Genomic DNA, 514 nt, shown 5'->3' on the forward strand with positions numbered 1-514 from the left:
AATATCTATGGCCAGACATGAGCATCTTCTGCAATATCTATGGCCAGACATGAGCATCTTCTGCAATATCTATGGCCAGACATGAGCATCTTCTGACAGCCCTTGTCCCTTCCTCTGAGTGGAGTGAAGGACAGACAAGCTATGTCCACTGAGCCTTGCCCAAATGAAAGATGTACATGTATAATAAATGTTGCCATTGCTTAAAGCTGCTAAGTCTTGGAGTAGCTTTTTTAATGGCAATTGTTAATTCCAGCACTGTATGCTGAAATCTCATGGCAAAGCCTTACAAATATTGTAGCAGTGTTCACACCAGGCCAGTGAATGATTTCTTGCTGCAAACAGATAACCAAAATTCATGGTTTCAAATATCTGGAGAACCATATGGTTAAGGGACCAAATTCATTCCCAGTTGCATAGAGAAGGTGGACATGAGCTGGTGGGCACGAGGCCTGGTAGTTAGAAGGACTTTCTGAACTGTGACATCTTGTAGTAAAGTAGGCTGTCATTTGAAGAT

Source organism: Dipodomys ordii, unplaced genomic scaffold (genome assembly GCF_000151885.1).
Source record: "Dipodomys ordii isolate 6190 unplaced genomic scaffold, Dord_2.0 Scaffold186, whole genome shotgun sequence".
In the NCBI taxonomy this organism is placed as follows: domain Eukaryota; kingdom Metazoa; phylum Chordata; class Mammalia; order Rodentia; family Heteromyidae; genus Dipodomys; species Dipodomys ordii.